This window comes from Chenopodium quinoa, unplaced genomic scaffold (genome assembly GCF_001683475.1).
Source record: "Chenopodium quinoa cultivar QQ74 unplaced genomic scaffold, ASM168347v1, whole genome shotgun sequence".
NCBI classification, from domain to species: domain Eukaryota; kingdom Viridiplantae; phylum Streptophyta; class Magnoliopsida; order Caryophyllales; family Amaranthaceae; genus Chenopodium; species Chenopodium quinoa.
In genome coordinates, this window is record NW_018745065.1 from 3473082 (window position 1) to 3495805 (window position 22724).

Below are 22724 nucleotides of genomic sequence, written 5' to 3' on the forward strand. Positions count from 1 at the left end.
TAAAACTAGACCTAAACATAAATTCTCATCTCTCGAACCTCGAATCAATATTGTCAAACTCATGCATAAAAGATCTGCGCAAATCTAATCACAGAGCATTAAATTAATCAATAGGAATTTTTTTTTTTTTGGAAAAGAAGAAAAATTTTATTACCAAAAGGAAAAGTTACAACCTACAAAAGCTAAGTTATAAAAAACACCAAACCCCACAAGACCTAAAAAACAGGCCAACCAACCACCAAACAGTTCAAGCTCAATCTCCTGCCACCTTCTAGGAAAGGTTCAGGAGAAAGAGACAAGAACACCCTGAGCACAAGCTTCCAGCCACCTTCTAGGAAGGGTTTTGGAAACAAGGCCCAAGAACACAAAGACAAGCATAGAGCAACAACAATAAACACAACCCCTGCAAACTGCAAAAAGCAAACCTCCACCTAGACTCGGTTGCAAAAGCAACAGGACTAGACAAAAGAGGGTAATACATCACCTTAGGGAAAGCAACAAGACAAAGCACCAGATTTCAACGTTAGCAACACTGACTTGCAACAACTGCAACCAGCAATAGCATCTAAAACCAGCAAAAGCAGTAAAAAACAGCAACAACAGTACAGTGCAGCAACACAGACAACAATAGTACAGTACAGCAACACATACAACAACAGTACAGTGCAACAACTCCAGCAACAGCATCTGCTGAAACAGCAGCCAACAACATCACCTGAAGCCAGCAACAACATTACAAAAACAGCAACAGCAACAAAGACAGCAACAGTTCAGCATCACCAGCACCAGCACAGCAGCAGCTGCTGATCAGAACAGCAATAGAGCAGCAACAGTACAGCCAAGCAACCAGCCAGCAACAGAGAACAACAACAACAATCCTCGGCAAAACCAGCTGCTAACCAGCACAGCAGCAGAGTAGACAGCAAAGTAGAGCAATCAGCAACAGCACAGCAAGGCAGTCAGCCAGCAGCAGAAAACAACAACATTAGTTGAAACCAGCAGCAACAACACATCACCCAACAAAACCACCTGCTGACCAGAGTAGCACCAGAGCAGACAGCACACCAAAGCAGTCAGCAACAACAAAAGAAACAACAACAACAGCTGAATTTTAGCAACATCAAGAGAACAAAAACAACAACAGAAACCAGCAGCAGATAAAGACCCACAAGAGCAACAAAAACAAAACAGCAACAGCAACAACCCCAAAAACCAGAAACCAGAACTCAGAAGTTAGGAATCAGAAATCAGCAAGAACCAGCAACATCATCAGGACCAGAAAAGCAGAAGCAGCTCCTAAACAATCAAATATTTGCTTCCCGCTGGGATTCTACAGACTGAATGAAAGATAATATCCCTAACTAGAGCATCAACAGGTTTGCAACAACCAGTAAACAAGACTGCATTCCTCTGAATCCAAATACCATAAACTGTTTCAGTGAAGACTACATGGATCACTTTGTTTTTCAATCTGGAACTTCTACAAATTTTCTTCAGCCATTCAATCTCATCACTAAACTGCTGAACAGGCTTGGAAACATGTAAGATACCCAACACCTTGTTCCAAACCTGTCTAGAGTATTCACAATCAAAGAATAAGTGTTGAACACTTTCATTGCTATTCAAGCACAAGAAACACCTTGGATCACAAGAAATGTGCCATTGAAGCAACCTATCCTTAGTGACAAGCCTATTCCACAAAGCTAGCCACAAACTTTAGGAAGACATAAATTATTCCAAGCAACCAAAGATTTCTTAGCACGGGCAGAGAATCCAGTCCAAAGAAAGCACCTGAATCTAGCCTCAACCTCTTTCAAAATTTTCTTTGGCAAGATAAAAATTTGAGCCCAATATGTCTGAATACCAAACAACACACTCTTCACCAACTGAAGCCTCCCAGCATAAGACAAGTGTTTAGCCATCCACCCTTGGATTCTAGCAGCCACCTTCTCCACCAAAGGCCTACACTGAGCAATAGTAAGCTTCTTAGAAGAGAGAGGGACCCCAAGATACCTAAAAGGGATAGTACCTTGAGAAACACCAAGAAGCTCCCTCAGCTCTATCTGAACATCAACAGAAACTCCTCAAAAATAGACTTCACTTTTATCAAGATTAGCAGAAAGCCCAGAAGCACCCGAGAATTTCAAGAAGGCTTGGAAGAGGAGCTTAACAGAAACACTATCAGCTCTAGAAAACATCAATAAATCATCAGCAAACATCATGTGAGTTAGGTTTAACTTTTTACATCTAGGGTGGAAGTTAAAATCAGGAGTTAACCTAAGCTCATCACGGCATCTGGAGAGGTATTCCATACCAATAGCTAAGAAAAAGGGAGACATAGGGTCACCTTGTCTTAAAACTTTCTTAGCTTCAAAGGGAGGGGCAGGAAAACTATTAATAAGAATAGAATAAGAGACAGAAGTAAGACAAGTCCAGATCCAGCTAAAAAATCTCTTAGGGAAACCAAGCTCCTGCATAACAGTGATCAAGAATCCCCACTCAACTGAATCATATGCTTTCTTCAAATCCACCTTAACCATGCACCTAGGAGAGATAAATTTGTGATCATAGCCTTTGACCAATTTAGTTGCAAGAAGGATATTGTCACCAATGTGCTTGCCTGGAATGAAACCTGCTTGAGCATCATCAATCACCTCACCAATGATAGCAGCAAGTCTAGCAGTTATGACCTTAGATATGAGCTTATAAACCACAGTGCAACAAGCTATAGGTCTAAAATCCTTAACATGGGAAGCATTAGGGATTTTAGGAACAAGAGTGATAGTTGTGCAATTCCATTGCTTAGGCAAGGTCCCTTTAGTGAAGAAATCAATAACACTAGCATAAATATCATCTTTCACAATATGCCAAGCTCTCTTAAAGAAGAAGGAGTTAAAGCCATCAATACCAGGAGCTTTAGTGTTATCAATTCCCTCAAGGGCAGAATCAATTTCAGCATGAGAAATGGGCCTAATGAGATAGCTCTGAGCAACAGAGCAAAGCTGTTTACCCCTCCTCATAGTAACAAGGTCAACAGCAGGAAGCCAAGGAGCCCGAGTCCCTAAAAGAGACTTATAGAAGGAGATAATTTCATGAGAAATAGCATCCGGATTCTTGAGCAACACCTGATTAGAGTCAAAGATGGAGTCAATTCTATTCCTTGCTTGTTTATTCTTCATCACAGAGAAGAAATAATGAGAATTGCCATCTCCAAGCTTAATCTAGTTGATCCTAGATTTTTGTTTGAAGATGCTTTCCTGAATATCATTTCAGTGTTTGACAACCTTAATAGCATCAAATTCTTTAGCATATAAACCCAAATCATCAGGATTCTGCTTTCCTGAATATCATTCCAGTGTTTGACAACCTTAAGCTCTGAATTCCAGAAAGCTTAACATTAGCTTGATCAATCTTTTTCTCAATGTTGCCAAACTGCTTGCTATTAAGAGACTTGATACTAGACTTCACATAATTAAGTTTCTGCCAAACAGAACTACCAGAACCCCAAGCCTGAGAAACGGTATCAAGGAAATCAGGGTGTCAGCAATACAGTTTAGAAACCTGAAAGGTCTACCTTTCCCAGCAGGGGCAGAACATACATCCAACAGAACTAGACTATGATCAGATAAAGAGGGGGGGAGATAGAAAGTCTCAACATGCCCATGAGAGGCCAGCTAAGCTTGGTTACCAAAGACTCTATCAATCCTAGAAAGAGTTTTAGGACCAGTGTGAGCCTTATTTGACCAAGAGTAGAAGACTCCTTTGCTCTTGACCTTAGTGAGGTCCAAATCATCAACCAGACTCTAGAAATCTCTAGTCTCATAATCAGTAACATCATTACCATGAAGCCTATATGAAGTATGAAGAACAGAGTTATAGTCACCAGCACAAAGCCAAGGAGAATGCTGAATAGAGATGCTTCTAATTCCTTCCCACAAAGGAAGCATATCATGAATGGAGTGAAGCCCATAGACAATAGTGAGATGAATTTGAGTAGAGGGGTCCTTAGAAGAGACACTACAATGAATGAATTGTTCATGAATCTTCAAGACATTAATATTTATCCTATCTACATTCCAACCAGGCCAGATCCTCCCTTTGGGAGAATGATCATAATTGCACATCCAAATCCAAGAAGAGCCAAACGTCCTCTGATAAGTGAGAACATTTTTCAATTTCATTTTTGTTTCAAGAAGACTAACAACATCAACTGAATGGGAATGAAGCAACCTCTTTACAGAGGCAACTTTGCCAGGGTCATTCAGGCCCCTAACATTCCAAATAGAGTAAATCATGACACCAAAGGGGGATTAACCTCACCCTCGCTTGGATTTATAGTGAAACCACCTTCACCATCCATTTCATTAGCAAATAAAGCAACAAAAGCATTAGAGGTAGAGGCAGGCCGATGAACTCTAGTTTGCTGGCTTTTTGTCTTCCTTCCAACTATTCTCCACCCCTCATTTGAATTTTGAGAAGTATGAACCTGTGGAGTAATGACAGATTGTCCATGAACAGAAGCACCAACATCAACAACAGGAGCAGGAGCTTGGCTAGGCTTAGGAACCCAAACCTGCTTTTTCTTAGGAGCAACAGGAGCTGGCTGCTTATGAACCTGCTTAGGCTTAGCAAAAGCAGGTTTAATAGAGCAATCATGACCAACCTTGTTGCACTTAGAACGAAAAAGGTGGAGCCCACTCATACACTACCTTGAGCTCCAATAGCTCCTTTGAAGGACTCTAAACCAAGACAGAGTTAGGCATATGCTTTGTAACAACAATTTCAATTAGGACCCTAGCAAAAGACACTCTAAGTTGTCTAGTAGTACACTCATCAGCAAAAATTGGCACTCCAAACAAACTACCAATGCGGCTAAGAGTGTCAGATCCCCAGTAATTAAGTGGGAGATTAGGAAACTTAACCCAGAGAGGAACAATTCTCAGAATTTCAGCATTAAAGTCAAATTTAGGACACCAAGGCTTCATTATTGCTGGTTTCCCAAGGAACATATGAGGACCAGAACAGAGTATAGTATCTTTATCATCACTAGAACATAGATTAATGATAAAGTACCCATCCTCATGCCAATAAACATCTGGTTTTTGCATATCACTCCATTGTTGAGCAAAAAATCGAAGAACAACAACAATAGTAGGGTAAAAGCCAACCACATAGAAAACTAAAGCATTACACCATTTTTGATTACCTGCTTCAAGCTCGGATTCCTATAATTCAGCAATTTGCTTCCCTTCTTGGACTTTTGGAGAAACAAAAGACAGAGAAGCTCCTTTGGCAGCCAAATTTCCAGTGAAAGAAGCAGCCCGATCCTCACTGTGTTTATGCGTATTCTGCTCCACAGAAGGTGAAGGATGATGAGGAGGAATGATTGGATCATATCGTTGCTCAGATCCTCCAGCAACCAATGGAACAGTAAACCCAGAAACCCTAGGTACTATTCCATTGGAATGTCTCGAATCTGGCCTTGCAGTAGCTTCAGCAAACAGAGCAATGGTCTCAGCATCACTTTTGGGAATAGCTCCACATGCTGGGTGCACTAACGCCGACATCGGAGTAACCAATTCATCCACCTCTTGAATCGGACTAGGAACAAACGATATACCTGAATTTCTCAAATTCTGCAAAATCGTGTCAAATTCTGCACTACTTGAGGTGTAGAAGTATTCTTCTTCTTCTTCTTAGCCATTGAAATCCAAAATTGATGAAGAAAACCGATCAAAGAAGAATCATGGAGAAGAGAGAGAAGAGAGAAAGTCAACGAAAGTCTTGTGGCAATTTGATATTGAGAACGGGCTTTGTTTAACTTACATTTGATTCCAAATAGGAAATTAATCTAGCATTTACAATTAACAACAATAAATTACCCCTTCATATTATTTATGGTTCCCCATAAACCCTAGAAAAAAAAACTACTCATACATAATTAAATCTAAGCAAATCAAAGTAATAAAACAAGACATGGTCAAAGGAATAAAAATAACTAAGAATAAGAGAAGAGAAATCGTTACCAAAGAAATCTGGAATTAAGAATAGAGTTAAGAACAAAGTATATGAGAGAGAGAAGCTAATCTGAAAGCTATGTAGAGAGAGAAAATCTAAGAAAGAATTAAGAAAGAGAAAAAGAAGATCTTAAACTCGCTTAACAGAAAAGTATTTATACTAAGCGAGAATCCTAAACTAAAACAAACTTAAACGTCAATAATTAACCCCTAATAATAACACGCGCCCAATCGAGCAAGGCACCGCCCGATCAGGTGAACCTTTTTTCCCTCAGATACAAATCTCGCGCTCGGCCGGACGCCAGACTTGCTTCTCTCGCCCGGCCGGGCGCGCCTCCGAGCGGCACTCTTGCGCCACTATTTGGACTTCGATTGGGCTCCAATTTTCTGGGCCAATCTCGATTTCCTCTTCGGGTCTTGAATACTCGGTCCAAATGCCCCGGTATCACATATACCGAACCCTTAATCACTGGATCGATGGCTCTAACCGGCCCTGAGCTATAGAAACTGGTCGTGCTTCTCCAATGCTCGTAGTTGCTCCATAATATCTCGGAAAAATGCTTTAAAAGTGCAAATCCCTGCAAAAGTCAACCAAATCTTCGAAAACACTAGAAAACGCCAATTAGTAATAAAAGTTTCTCTAAAGAGCCAAAAACATTACTAATTATTACCAAGGGACGGGGGTAAAATACTATATAAAATAGACATATCAATCTCCCAACCAAGTCTTGAGATGAGGCATCTCAAACTGAGGACCTTTGTCAAAAACCATAGACATAGGCACCCCAAATCGGGTGATGATGCTCTTCTAAGTGAAGGAGATGACGTCCTTTGTCTTGATGTTCTTGACCACCTCTGCCTCCACCCATTTGGTGAAGTACTCCACAGCAATAAGAATATACCTTCGTCCACCTGATGTCGAAGTGTACGGCCCAAGAAGGTCCATGTCGCACTTGGCGAATGGTACCTAGCTATGTATGGACGTTAGATCCGTGCCCGAACGGTGTATTAGTTTGCCAAAGTTTTGACAATTGTCAAATTTCTTTAACAAGGCCATGGCATCTTCCTCGAATTTGGGCCAGAAGTAGCCTTGCCGCCTAGCCCTTTCTTCTAGAGACTTGCCGCCTATATGTGAGGCACAAAAGCCCGCATGCAAATCTTCTAGAATCTCCTGCCCCTTTTCTAGGGTGGTGCATTTCAAGAGGGGTGTAGGAACCCTTTCTTAAAAAGCACTCCTTTGTGAATCTCAAAGTTGGCCGCACACTTTTTCAATGCGGCTGCTTCTAGAGCTGGGTCGGGTAGCCTGCCGTCTAGCTGATATGCCCAGATATTATCCATTTAGGTAGAGGTCCGGTCAAGTACTCTAATGGGATCTTCTTTAATACTTAGTTTTCCCATAACTTCCCAGAAGACTGACCTCTCAGTGTATCACATGAGGCGGATGATGCCAGCTTAGAGAGAGCATCCTCCTGATTATTTTTAGACCGGGGCACGTGACTTAGATTCAATTCTTTAGGTGTCCCAGCCTCAGCTTTGACCGCCTGCAAATATCTTACCATATCCAGATAGGTGGCCTCATAGTAACCATGGCATTGTCTAACGACTAACTGAGTGTCAGATAAGGCGTCAATTTAAGTTGCCCCTGCCGCCTTGCACATGCGGATGTCAGCTAGTAGGGCTGCGTATTCAACCTTATTATTCGAGGCCTGGGACTTGAATCGTAGTGCATACTTGTACTTATCTCCCTTAGGAGACTAATATATAACCCTTGCATCACAGCCGTTAATAGTGGAGCTCCCGTCCAAATACACTTTCCAAACTTGATCGATTTTTTTCGGCGCAGTCGGCCTTGTCATTTCCTTGTCATTTCGACAATAAAGTCGGAAAATGCCTGCCTGCCATCCTTGGTTCATTAGTGATTTCCAGACATTTTTTTTCAATAGTGCATTTGAGCATTCGGCCCGAAAAATCCAAGGTTGTCACTGGCCGCTTGATCGTTTGGTTAGTATAGAACACTACTAGATGTGCCAAGAAGTAAGCTAAGGTTTCAACTTCTTGACAACCATAAAAAGAGCGAGGCCAAAAATTTTCAACCATGGGGTACCGAAGCTCCGCATTTCTGAGAACATGGCTGATGAAATAGACCGAGAGCTGGGTGCCGTCTCTTTCAGCAACAAGAATAGTAACTAAGAGCATGATTTGAGACAGGTAAGTACATATAGAGCGTCTCTTTGGGAAGAGGGCTGACTAGCCATGGAAAATAGTGCAAATGTTGCTTTAACTTTTGGAAGGCCACCTCAGCATCATTACCCCATTAAAAAATATCCTTTTTTCTGATTGCTTGGAAGAAGTATAGGCACCTGTCTTCAAATCGGCTGAGGAATCTCCCCTAGGCCACCAAGCAACCTGTTAATTACTGCACTTCTTTGACAGTGCAGGGTTACTTCATGTCAATGACCGCCTGTATTTTTTCAAGATTGGACTCTATCCCCCTCTGGTCAATCAGGAATCCGAGAAAGACACACTTCTTAGGATTGAGCATGACCTTGTGTCGCCTAAGTGCGGTGAATATTTCTCGTAGGTCAGCAAGGTGATCCGCCTGCTGCTTCGATTTGACTATCATGTCATCAATGTACGTATCTACATTCCTCCTAATTTGATTAATGAAGAATGTATTAATCATTTGTTAGAAGGAAGTAGGCACATTCTTCAAGCAAAACTACATCACAATATAGCAGAATAACACCTGACTAGTGATGAATGCCATCTTCTCTTGATCCTTTTTCCACATGAGAATCTGATGAAAGCCTGAGTAGGCGCCATGAAACTCATTAGGGCATGTCTGGCTGTAGATTCGACCAGACTGCCGATCTTTGGAAGCGGATAACTGTCCTTCAAACATGCTCTGTTTAAGTCAGTGTAATCAACACATATGCGCTAGGTACAATTCGGCTTCTTTACGAGCACAACGTTCGCAAACCGTAGGCGTCGTTTGAAGTGCGTCTACGTTAAGCATGTGTGAATATGCTTGAGTCATGCACTAGTAGAAAAATAGCAAAGGGCACCGGTTCAAACCCGACTTAAGGCACCGGTTTGAACCGGTGCCAATGTGGGGGGTGCCAATTACCCCTGTTTTTGGCACCGGTTCAAAACTGGTGCCATAAACCGGGTTTGGCACCGGCCAACCGGTGCCTTAAATAGTTCAGCGAAATATTATTTTTTAGTGGCAGCTCTTTTAGTTTTGGTATTTTTTTTCTTTTTTCTTGCAATAATAATAAAAATAATATAGAAACACCATGTAAATGGTAAAATACGGAGTACAAACCAAACATCAGTAATCGATATAATAGAAGCAAAAATAATGAAATATAATCACATTATATTCAACAAGTAAATTGTTATTGTACAATACAAAAAAAACATTAGAAAATTACAATGAATTATAATGAAATTCAACTCAGAAATTGATATTGTACAACAAAAAAAAAATTACAACATCAAAACAATATTCCAAAATCAAAGTCTTGAATCCTTGTTGCATGAATTAACACCTGCATCAATTAAAACCCAGAAATTATTAAAACTTAAGAAAAAATACGAAAAACAATAACCCAGAAAACTCATGCATGAAAGAGAAAGAGAAAATCAATCGCCCAAATAAATCCCAGCAAATCAATCGCCCAGAGAGAAAGAGAAAATTAATCGCCCAAACAATGAATTATAATGAAATTCAACCCAGAAAACCCAAATAAATTGCCCAATAAAACCCAGCAAATCTACGAACTCAAAACTTTCGAAAATCAATCAAATCCAGCAATCAATTAAACCTGGCAAATCTAGAAAATCAATTAACCCCAAAACTTTCGAAAATCAATTAAACCCAGAAATTTCGAAAAATCAATTAAGTGCAAAAAATGACAAAATCAATTAACCCAAATAAATACAAAATCAATTACACCAATCAATTTCGAACAATATTACAACAATCAAACCCAAAAACATTAAGGCATATAACATAAATAGTTAAACCGAAAAACCCTTACCCCGAATAATTAAACCCAGAAACATGCACTAACCTCAAATTTGACCTGAAAATAAGCGGACTTGGTGGCGGCGGTGGTTAGTGGCGTCGGTGGTGGTGTGCAGAAGACAGAAGAGAGGTAAGAGATCGAGATAGAAGAGAGATCGGAGATCAAAAGAAGAGGACAGAGAGGGGAGAGAGGACAGAGAAGAGAGGTCGGAGAGAGGAGGGGAGGAGAGGAGAGGAGAGGAGAGGAGAGGAGAGGAGAGGAGAGGAGAGGAGAGGAGAGGAGAGAGAAGGAGGAGAGGCGCCGAGTTCAGAGCAGAGAAAAGGAGGTAGGTTAGCTTAGGGTATATAAAGGAAAAAGGCCGGGTTTTTTTTGTGCACCGGTTCAAACCAGTGGCCTTTTTATTTTTGGCACTGGTTTGAGCTAAATCGGTGCCATTGTTCTTAGTCTAAATCCCTGCCCAATTGTAGGCCGTTTTTTTGGCACCGATTTGGCCTGAATCGGTGCCATTTGGGGGTTGCCTTTTTGTATTTTTCTATTATTGATGGAGTCACATTCTCGTGTATTGGCATCTACTCGATTCTTATAGTGAAAAGTGATTCATGCAATCTCAAAGGCATGAAAATAAAGATTCAATTCACTCAAAATTGTTATTATGCTAAATTGGTTGAATATTAATGCAACACATGATTCTACAATATTAGTGATCACTTTAATTAATAACAAGATTAAAAAAGAACCTCAACCGGTTGTCCAAATTATCTTATTAGGCGTGATTTTCAATTACATATTCCTTTTAAACATGCAATATGATGATCAATAAATATATAATAGAATAAACATTAATATTAGAAGAAATTTAACTATAAATTGTTAGTCAAATCAAATGTAAATTAACCTAATCATGGTACTGCCAATATAAACATAAAATCCGTAATTAAATTAATTAATAACTCACATTTTGCGTGCTCCTTTAAATTGCCACATCATTATAATTGTTAGTAAATTGAATAAAAATATATATCAAATTGAAATTAAAGTAAATTAAATTAAAAGTAGAGTTAATTTGGTTAAAACCCTTAGTTAATTATACCTTTCACGCCTTGATTTAAGGACGGAATCTTGGGTATTGTATAGACTTCTTGGAGTTCTTAGGGGAAGTATTATAAAAGAATAAGGTGGCTAGGGTTTAGGCTAAAGCAAGAGAGAAAGAGAGAAGAGAATGATTGTTGGTGTAGAGGGAGAGAAAATGATTTTTGGTGCGAACTGTAGAAAGGAGGGGGGTACTTATAGAGTAAATGAGTAGCGGATAAAACGGAACCCAAGAAAATATAAATACCCTAATTTGGGGCACCGTGACACCGCCAGTGTCTGCTGTGACATGGCAATGAGCGTCATGATACGGTATAGATTATCGTGTCGCGGTGCGTAGTTCTTCCCAAAACTGATGAAAATTGTACGCAAAGAGTACGCATAATAATCACGTGTCACGGTATCTGTACCGTGACACGAAAAAACGACACCGCGACACGACACAGTCCACCGTTACGCGGCATATGGCACCTTGTCACGGTGTATAGCCTAATCAAAATTCCATACCATAGAAAATACACGAAAAAATCATTGTGACACAGTGTACAGTACCGTGTCACGGAATATGCACCGTGCAACGTCATCTTTTGCCGCGACGCGGTACTTTAGCTGCTGCGCGACAATTCCTTTTTTTTACGTGTTTTTAAAACTTCGTTAACTTTTATTTTGTAACTTTGAATAAGGCTTATAATATATCATTGGAAATATTATCAAGTCTCCTTTCTAACCCAATTAGAATCAGGTCAAAATCATTTATAGTTTTTAAGATATGGTTGTTTTAGTGAAAGAGTGCCAGTTTTGGGCCGAGTTTAGTATTTTGCTCATATCTTCTTCGTTTTAAATTGGAATGGGGATTAAGATATATTGTTGGAAAGCTTATTGAAAGGCCTATCTAACCAAATAATAATTGGAACAAAATTATAGGGCTAAATAATCAGTTTCTCTTAGTTTTGTGATGTGAACACGAAAAGTGGAAAGTAAATCATGGTTTAGCAAAATGGGCTAAGGATTGAGTTAGTTTATTAAATATGTTTAATAGAAATATGGATTAAGAAATCAAAATATTAGATACTCAACCCAACCAATAATTGCGGTGAAAGGTTGTTCATCATCGGGTTTGGTTTTGAGGAGACATTTTCAGGTATCTATAGAATCCCTCACTTTGACTGAGTTTGTAGAAACGTCAATTTCAAAATCGATAGTCAATGTAGTTGATTGAGAAGGAGAATGATTTAAGACATTCTGCGATCCTAACACACTTTGTATACGCCAATACTTACAAAGAAATGTTAGTTCCACAAATAAAAAAGCAATGGGATAAAATATGTATTTGACACTAGTGTATCGATTCTAAGGAAAACGAGTTTGGTAGTTTTCAATGCTTGAAGAAATCAACCAGATGATGTTTAATGTAATACTTTTAATGCTTAAGGAAAGTCGGTAGATGATATAATCGTTGACTTCTTCGCCTTGACACGTGGTAATGGTCGACAATTTTCCATGCTTGAGGAAAAACATGTCTGATGATTAGATTGCAAGGCCTTGTTTATCAAGAACCTTGTAACGTGAATCAAATTTTCTTGGGAGGTGATCACTAAAATGATGAAAGTTCGATTGTCCCCAAACGTGGGCTGTAGTTGGTTCGATTGTCCTCAAACGTGGGTTTTAGTTGGTTCGATTGTCCTTGAACGTAGGTTGTTAGTTGTTCGAATTTCCCTGAACGTGGGCTGTTAATTGTTCGATTTTCCCCGGACGTGGGATGTAGATGGTTTGCTTGTCCCCGAACATGGGCTGTAGATGGTTTGCTTGTCCCCGAACGTGGCCTGTAAATGGTTTGTTTATCCCCGAACATGGGTTGTAGATGGTTCGCTTGTCCCCAAACGTGGGTTGTAAATGGTTCGCTTGTCCTTGAACGTGGGATGTAAATGAATCGCTTGTCCCCGCATGTGGATTGTAGATGGTTTGCTTTTCCCCAAACGTGGGATATAAATGAGACCTGCAAAATAAAATTTGCAAAGGGACTCGTATAGACTATGATTGACTTGACCAACTAACTTGATTTGTCATGACATGACATGTGCATGACTAGTGTTTGTGTGTATATGTGTATTGACCGAGTGTGTGCACAGACACAAGCAAACGAAAATGCAAAAGTATTAATTTTCTGTCATTTTTGTAATGGATGGAGGGTACTGATTTTCTCACGAAAAAGAATGATGTGAAAAATGAAGTTTTGTTTTCGAACTTCCCTTGATAAAAAAATTAATTTTTTTTAACTTTCCCAAAAAAAATATGAAAAAGGGAGGAAGTTTTGAACTTCCTCGTTAAGAAATACAAATTGAATTGTATGGATTGAATTGCTTATCTTGAAATTAATGCATGCATAATGCATGTTCATAGACCAAAAGGCTAAGGACAATTACATAATGTGACACGAGAAATGAATAAACTTAGATCATGGAGCTAAGCATTATATGTGGTGTAAAGAAACGATCTTGAACGTCACTTAGGTCTGGAAGCTAAGCACAATAGAATCGTCGATTGATGTTGCTTAGGTACGGGAGCTAAGCATCATATAGTGTATGAAAACACAATCTTGATGTACATTCCTTAGTTCTGGAATCTAAGCACTTATATAGGTGAAGTGATTGCTGAGTATTGCATAATGAATGTATTCCTGCAAAAATTATGAAGCGCACGCATTAATGAAACAAGATTTCATGACAAAGGGGTTCTAAGGGAAGGATGGTATGGTAATGGATGTGTGATGTATGTGAGAGTGATACTAAGGTGAGGCTGAAAAGGCTATGATGATGGAAAGAAGTGTAAGAATAGTTAAGATGGTGACTTTTTAGGCTAGGTAAGCTAAATGATGTGGGTTTAAGCCCCCAAGTCTGGCTCTCTATATGGGTAGGGATAACCATTGGAAATAACTCGATAATGTGTGGATATGAATATTGACATGAATGTGAGTATGAATATTGACTTGAATGTGAGTATGAATGTGGCCACACCTCCATGGGAGATTGCCAACGTATCCATTAGGAATCAGGCGGAACGTAGCTCTAACTGAACTATGCACAAGTGTATGTACACCTCAAAGAGGTCTTTTGAGGGTTGTAACGTGGTTAAGCTGATGGTTTGAAGAAGAAAAGTTAAAAGGCTCAAGAACCGAGAGAAGCCTCCAAGATATGTAATTGTGAATTTAAAATATTTGAATTTTTCAAGTTTATTTTTAGTATATATGTAAAATATATATATATATATATATATATATATATATATATATATACACACACATACTGCTTTGATTTTTTTTTCTTTTTTTCATTCTTTTGAACTAATGTAGGCAATCTCGAATCAAGCGGTCCATCACTCACTTAGCATTCATGTTTCTCAGGCACGATACCAAGTACTCGATAAGAGACGCAATTTGAGACGTTTTCGTATCCAAGACATTGGAACACTTACCTTTAGACATTTTTTTCTTATTTACTTATTCTTTTTTTTATTTTTCATTTGAACTTGCTTTCTGAATGTTATACAAATTACATACCTTTGCATTCCGGGTTAGGTGAATGTTGTTTGAAGAAATGAAGGCCAACTTTAGATGGGCTCAAAATGCTTTGTATCAAGAAATAGAGTGTATGTTTAAATGGTTAGTGGAAAAAATGGGTTGCAAAGGTGCCTTAAATCATTTGGTTCGGAAATTGATTTTTTTTTTTTTGTGAAAATGATCGAGACGTAAAGAATACTCAATTTATTGACAAAAATGCTGAATAAGCTAACAAAATTATCAAATTACAGAAAGGGAAATCTATGCTAGACTTGAGTTAGGGAAAAATAAACTAATAAAAAGAAGAAATCATGAAATCTTACGCGAAGGGCTCGCTATGCGCTTTGTCTTCATTTCTGTTTATCATCTCTTCCCGCCTTGAGGGACAAAAATTTTGTTGGCATCAACAAGATCTTGAATAACGTCCTTCAAATTCCAACATTGCTCGGTAGAGTGATCCCTTTCTTGATGGTACTTGTAATGGAGATTGGGATTCCACTTGGCGCTCCTTTCTTCAGGTTTTGGCTCTGGAAATTTCCTAATAGGTGTGATCAACCCTTGCCCTTAAAGGCTATCAAAGGCTGCATCATAAGTCATTTATAAAGGAGTATAAGTTCTCCTTTTCTTGGGCAATGGAGGGTCAAGAGCTAACACTTCATTGAGATCGACTTGGCTTATATAGTTGGTAGTATTTTTGTGCTTAGAATACGAACAATAAGGAAGGTCGTTCTTCTTGTTTTTCCAAGTGTTTTTATTGTTACTACCAACAGTCTTTATTAGCTCATCCTCGACATTGATGTCGATGTCGTATACAACTTCAAAAGTGTTCAATGGAATAAATTTGAGATGCTCCTTATACTTGTGAGTCGGATTTTGGATGAAGAGGAAAACTATCACTCTTTCTTTGGGAGGATCTACCAATAGTGAAGTCGTTTCCCTCCACCTATTCAGATAACCAGTGAAGCCTTTATTCTCTTTCTGTTTGAGAATGGAGAGTTCACGTTCAGAAGTTTTGGTTTGAATGTTACACTTGTAACGATTCATGAAACTGTCGATGACATCTTTCCAAGTTGTAGTATGCTTGGCATCTTGGGAATAAAATCATTGTTGGCAAGCATTCTCTAAGGAGTGAGGGAACATCGTAGGGTAGAGTGTTACGTTCAATCCCTTAAGAGCCATGGTTGCAGAGAACTCCTTCAAATGGAATATTGGATTATCAGTAGGCTTGAACTTTGGAATATCATCTATGGAGAGCTTTTTAGGGAGCCTGTCTTTCACATCCAAAGGAGTGGAAGGTTGTTCCACATAAGTGATATCATCAGAAATCTTACTCATTTATTCCTTCAATTTGTCAAGGGTAGAAATAGTGACCTTGTTTTGTTCCATGGTAGGGACTCTAGTGGCAAGGGTTTTCATCATGGCAGACAGTGCCTTGATGGATTTGTTGATGTTTGATAACTTGTTATTTTATATGATTTTAGGGTACTTTTGAACCTTGTTTTCGTAATTATTCGGCATCAAAGTTCATTATTTATTCTATTTTTATGCAAATTTTATAACATTCATGCTTCACGGGTTGTTTGTGTTTTTGATGTAATGTAGCTATTTTTATCACTGTGAATGTGATCAAGCAGGAGTGAGAAAGGAGAAGGGAAAACTTGATTGATAGAGCAATGAAGGAAGAAGGATGAGTGCCTTAAAGAAAAATGAAAAGCTTTTGGAAAGCCTTGAAGGGTTGTTTACTTCACCTGACCATAACTTTTGTTCTACTCATTCTTTTGAAATTATTCAAATTGGAGATTAAAGATCGTCTCAAGATCTTTTCAACAACTAGTTACAAGACCATTTTTACAAGAAACAAAGAATTTACAGCCTCCAAAAGTCAAGTTGTTCATGCAGGGATTTCTGCATGGACGTGAAACAAAATGGCATGCCCGTGCAAGGCTGCACGTCCATGCCAAAATCTGCACATCTGTGCAGGCCTTGGAAGTAGGTTTTTCTTCATTTTTACCTATATTGCACGTTTTTCATGTCAAACTGAAAGTAGTTTGAAGGTGAACACCTCTTATATCTAAGAGATTGTTGCGGTGATGACTCAAACCGTATTAATCTACCCCTGATCCTTGACCAAGTACTAAAATAAAACAATTCACTCAATTGTTTAACTCACTGCTCATGATAGGAAAGGAAGGGGGAAAAATGGACATTTGAAAACATGTGAGGAAAAAAAAAACTCCACTCATTTTTTTATTATGACGAAAAAAAGGGTGCATGAACCTAGTATTCGATAAAAACGACATGGTGCACACCTCGAATTGGAAAATAAAGAAAGTGGGTGGACTATACTTGACTCGTGAGTGATTAAGTGATGTTATAAGAATCTTGATATGATCGTATGGCTGGACATGTGAACAGTAACAAAAATGACTGACGCGAGGACCAAATTAGCACGGAAGACTAAAAAAAGCTAAATGGTCATATTCTCTGGGCACCGTGACATGGTGAACTATACCGTGTCGCGGAACCACCTTCCATGACACGACATTGATTGCCGTGACGCGGTACTGATTGCCGTGACGCGACATTTTTTCCATGGCACGGTGATCAGTTTCAGGTGTTTTTGTGTTTTTTTCAAGGTTTTTTTTTTTATTTTAGTGTTTACGCTAATTACTAAGTGAGTACGGTCCATTGGCATTAGTTAGTCATAAAATAAACCACCATAGATAAAGACTCGTTAAGATCAAAACGATCACACATAAGGCACGTAGGCATAATGATGCAAAGAAGAGTTCGCAACTTAAGGTCAAGTTCTATGTTCTACTACGGTTAAGTTAATTTGGTGTCAAAAGGGTACCATGGTTAAGAGTTTGGATGCATTAGCAAGACAACCTCTCTTAAGGATGTATGCCAACGGGCGGTTCTGCAAGTTCGTGATTAAATCAAACTCCACTCCATGATTTGGGTGAATATAATAACTCGGATGAACCCTTATTTCCATAAGCGTTTTTGGGTCAATAGAGCTTAAATCCCCCGAGGCTAAGACGTATGTTGAACACACACTATGATGAAAAAATAAAGCCACTGGAAAGATTTCAGGACTGCTGCGACACGGCAGGAAGCACCGTGTCACGGTATAGAACGTCGTGTCACGACATTCTGCAACGTGACAAGGCAATCATGTCGTGACGCGGCAGTCAGGAAATCTGACTGGTGCCTTTGTTTTCTTCGTTCCCAATCAGGTTATTCAATTTTTCCTATGGGCGAACCCAAAAATGACGTTAAAACGTCTATGAAAATGTAAAATGCCAATTTAACCACAGAAATACGATTCAAGAATCTTTCAAGTCTCATCCACTATCTTAATTAAATACCGACCACTCAAATCGATAAATAACCAAGAATCCTCCCCATTGGAGTCGCCAAATTGTGGGCGTCGCATGAAGTGCACGTACGTTAAGCATGTGTGAATATGTTTGGCGCTCATAGGAAGGGGGAATTGATGTATACGATTGGGGATAATTAAAGTAGGGAGCCGCCAACAAGTTTTTAAGGAACTTGTAAACCGTTCACGGATCATAGAAGGCAACCTCGATAAAGGGACAACGATAGGCAACAATGATTGACCCATGAAGGTTACACCTCATTCATAATCCATGAGATTAATAACTCCATATGTTTTAGAATCACGAAAGAAAGATCGGAGATGATGGTATGAAGTGAGTCATGGAGTCACATTCACCCGTATACTCGATTCTTATAGTGAAAAGTGATTCTTGTGATCTCAAAGGCATGCAAACAAAGATTCAATTCGCTCCAAACTATTATTATGCTAAATTGGTTGAATATTAATTCAACACATAATTCTAAAATATTAGTGATCACTTATATTAATAACAAGATTAGAAAGGAACCTAAATCGGTTGTCCAAATTATCTTATTAGGCGTGATTTTCAATTACATATTCCTTTTAAACATGCAATATGGTGATCAATAAATATATAATAGAATAAACATTAATATTGGAAGCAATTTGACAAAAATTGTTAGTCAAATCAAATATAAATAAACCTAATCATGATACTAGCAATATAAAAATAAAATAAGCAATCAAGTTAATTAATTTCTCACATTTTGCGCGCTCCTTTAAATTGATACAACATGAATAAATTGTTAGTAACTTGAATAAAAAGATAAATTAAATTAAATTAAAAGTAGAATTGATTTGGTCCAAATCCTCAGTTAACTATACATTTCACGCCTTGATTTAAGGATGGAACCTCGGGTGTTGTATGGATTCCATTGAGTGCTTAGAGGAAGTATTATGGAAGAATAAGGTGGCTAGGGTTTAGGCTAAAGCAAGAGAGAAAGAGAGAAGAGAATGATTGTTGGTGTAGAGGGAGAGATAATGATTTTTGGTGCCTTGAACTGTAGAAAGAAGGGGGGATATTTATAAAAGAAATGAGTAGGGGATCACAGGGAACCCTAGAAAAGATTAAAAAAAAAACCCTAATTTGGGGCACCATGACACGACTAGTGTCTTCCGCGACACGACGATGGGTGCTGTGACATGGTACAGATCACCGTGTCACAGTGCGCAATTTTTCCCTATACTGATAAAACACGTGAAAATTGTATGCAAAGAGTACGCATAAAAATCCTGCGTAATGGTATGTGCACCGTGACACATAAAAGGACACCGCAACGCGGAGCACTCCACCGTAGCACGGCACATGGCGTCGTGTCACGGTGTACAGCCTACAAAAAATTTCATCCAGATTCCTCAGGCATCGTGTCACGGTGTACAACCTACAAAAAATTTCATCCAGATTCCTCATGAAAAATACACGAAAAAAGCATCGTGAAACATTTTACAGTACTGTGTCACGGCAATACGCACCGTGCCACGTCATCTTTTGCCTCGACACGGCATTTTAGATGTTGCGCAGTAATTCCAATTTTTCAAGTGTTTCTAAAACTACGACAACTTTTGATCCGTAACTCGGAATAAGGCACATAATATATTATTGGAAATATTATCCAGTATAATTTCCAAATTAATTAAAATCAAGTCAAAATCAGTTTTAGATTTTAATATATGTCCGTTTTAGTGAAAGAATGTCAATTTTGGGCCGAGTTTAGTATTTTGCTCATATCTTCTTCGTTTTAAATCAGAATAGGGTTTATGATATATTGTTGGAAATTTTATTGAAAGGACTATCTAGCCAAATAATAATTTCATCAAAATTATAGGGCCACAAAATCTTTTCTCTTGGTTTTGTGATGTGGACAAAAAAAATGGGCTAAGGATTGAGTTAGTTTATGAAATATGTTTAATAGAAATATGGATTAAGTACTCCAAAGATTAGATACTCAACCCAACCAATAATGGTGGTGAAAGGTTGTTAATCATCAGGTTTGGTTTTGGGAGACATTTTTAGGTGTCTACACAACCCAATCAGGGAAGTTATATGGTTGAATGAACCCGACGTCTAACAGCTTTTTGACCTTGGCATCTGCTGCTTGACTTCTTTCCTCTCTGTGATTTCTTTTCTTTTTCCAGATAGGCTGCTTTTTTTTATACACGAGGAGTTTGTGGACAGCAAGATCCTGGCTTATGCCTGGCATCTCTTCCACTTCAAAGGCAAAAATGTCCTTGAATTCTTTCAAAAGAAGATGCAAGTCTGCACCCAACTTTGCAAAAGAAATTGTCCCCACCTTTATAGTTCGCTCTAGATGGCTGTTATCCAGAGGAATATCAGTGTGCTCACCAGCCGGCTGGGGACGGAGGTTGTCTGACCGTTCCCCGGTCAGTGATTGCTATTGCTTTCCTTTTTTTACAACCACTAGCTGATCAGTTTTTTTTTTCTTTGCGGCTAATGTGGCTGGGATCCTTGATATAATCAAATTCTATTACCTCCTTCCGCTATCCGGCAGTTGAGGCCGTGGGTTTAACGTTTGAGAGATAGCACTCTCTGGCCATCTTTTGATCCCCGTTCAGGGAGCCAACAAAGCCATCATCCCTTTTATTTCAGCAACATTAGAGTTGAGATGATGAAGGCCTTGCACTCGTTCAAAGTGGGGCGGCCTAGATTAGGTTATAGGAAGTCATCTCTTAAACCACCAAAATACGACCATATGACGCCTTTTCCCTTTCTCGCCCAGCCGGATGGGCAGGTCAATTTGTCAAACTGGGTGCACAACTCCTCCCTTAAAACCAATGAGAGGGTGGGAGACGGTGCGCATGTTGTTCTCCTTGTATTTTAGCTTGGAGAAGCACTTGTAGCTGATGATGTCAAAGGAGCTACATGTGTCTATAAGGATCTGGCAAACCAATTGGTTGGCAACCTTACAATCAATGATCACATGGTTGTCATGCAGCCGACGAACCTTGCCTCGGTCTCATTTGGTGATGACGACCTCTAGAAAGGTGATGTTAGTAGACGTCTGATGGTCCTTGGTGCCTCGGATGGTCGGGCCACCTCTAGCAAATCTCTTGCTATATTATAGACTGGCTACTCATTGGTGTCCGAACTATTAGCAGGCTAGGGAGTCTTTTTGGAGGAATGCCTCGGATTCGTGTTGGAAGTCACTTTGGACTTCTAAACATAGGATTTCAGCACTCGGCCAGACGGTCAAGCATCTGCTTGAGGTTATAACAGTCGTTGGTGTTGTGACCGACATCCTCATGGTAGTGGAAGTGATGTAGTTTTTTTTTGTTTCGATTTTCAGCGCAATCTTTCATTGGATTCGGCTTCTCTAAAGTCAGTCGGTCCTTTATCTCCAGGATAGAGTAGCTATCCTTGTAAAACTCGTACTTTCGAACATATGGTTTAAATTCCTTCTTCTTCTTCTAGGACAGCTGATCAGAGTCATCAACCGCCCAGATCTCTTTTCTCTTTTTGCTCTCTCCAGAATTCTGAGGAGGCTGACACTCTTTTTGCTTATCAGACTTTTTAGAGTCTGATTGCTTATTAGAGGAGCAGATTTTGGTCGCCTATATATAGGATTCCGCCTCAATTAGAGCTCCTTGGAGGGTAAATATTTTCTTACAGACGAGGTCAAACTTGAAGGTTGACCCATCCTTCAGACCCTTAAAGAAGCCTGTATATGCTACCTTGTCAAACAACCCTTGAATCTGGATTCTCACCATATTAAACTGCCTGACATAAGAGTGCAATCCTTCTCTATCTCCCTGCTACACATTTCTCAAATCAAGACTTGTTATCTTTGCAAGATATTCATAGAGAAGTTTGAAGCAAACAAGCACGCAAGCGTCTTGAAGCTGTTTATACATCCAGCTGGCAAGTTGTCGATCCACTGATGGGATATTCTCTTTAGGAAAGCTGGGAAGCAACGACACTAGGCGGCATCATCCAACCCCTGTAGATTCATGAGGTGGGTGTATGCCAAAAGGTGATCTTCTAGGTTGTTGGTACCATTATAAGTGCCCACAACCCATTTTAAACCTTGGTCGGCTGTTCGGCCTCGCTTATCTCCCTAGAGAACGCAATGGGTTGTTCTCCAAGGTTTTGCAGCCGGAGCTGCTAGTCCATAGGCTGGAAATTTTATAAACACCTAAAAATGTCTCCCAAAACCCAAACCTTATGATGAACAACCTTTCACTGCCATTATTGGTCAGGTTGAGTATTTAATCTTTGGAGTGCTTAAATCCATATTTTCATTCAATACATTTCATAAACTAATCCATTTCCTAGCTCATATCCCTAAACCATAACTTGTTTTCCTCTTTTCGTGTCCACATTGCAAAACCAATAGAAACTGATTTTTTTCATTATTTTTTTGATGCAACTATTATTAGGTTATATAGGACTTTTAATAAGCTTTCCAACAATATATCATAAGCCCAATTCCGATTTAAACCGAAGAAGATATGAGCCAAGCACTAAACTCGACCCAAAACCGACACCCTTCTACTAAAACGGTCATATCGTAAAATATACAATTGATTTTGATCTGGTTATAATTGTGTTGGAAATTAGACTTGATACGCTTTCCAATGATATATTATAT